Genomic DNA, 310 nt, shown 5'->3' on the forward strand with positions numbered 1-310 from the left:
CAGGGCACTCTGGAGACTGTAGTCCGCCGCGCGCCCGCGAGCTCCGGGTGGGTCCTGGGGAGTTCTAGGGACCCCCTGGACGGAGCCGTCCTGAGTCTGGGAGACCAGCCGCGCCTTGTGGCGCCCCAAGTTTCTTTGCCAACGAGACGGGGAGCGAATTGGCCTTCCCTGAGCGCGCCCCGATTGTCGTCCGAGGGCCAAGAAGGTGAGCCGGCTTTCAGCCTTGAATCCGCCCCCGACCCGCCCTCGAGGTTGCGCTGCTCGCGCCCGCTTTTCAGGTGGTGGCGCCGGGCTGGGGAAGCACCAGCCC

At 69.0% G+C, this 310-nt stretch overlaps 1 long non-coding RNA gene across 1 annotated transcript in view; it reads left to right on the plus strand.

Annotated features, from left to right (window-relative positions):
* Positions 1-6: 6 nt before the first annotated feature.
* The window catches only part of LOC106728349, a 563-nt gene continuing 259 nt past the window's right edge, over positions 7-310 (plus strand). Inside the window, exon 1 of the long non-coding RNA XR_001364643.1 lies at positions 7-205. This is a non-coding gene — a long non-coding RNA (uncharacterized LOC106728349). The remainder of the gene's footprint in view (positions 206-310) is intronic.

Source organism: Myotis brandtii, unplaced genomic scaffold, assembly GCF_000412655.1.
Source record: "Myotis brandtii unplaced genomic scaffold, ASM41265v1 scaffold6, whole genome shotgun sequence".
NCBI classification, from domain to species: Eukaryota; Metazoa; Chordata; class Mammalia; order Chiroptera; family Vespertilionidae; genus Myotis; species Myotis brandtii.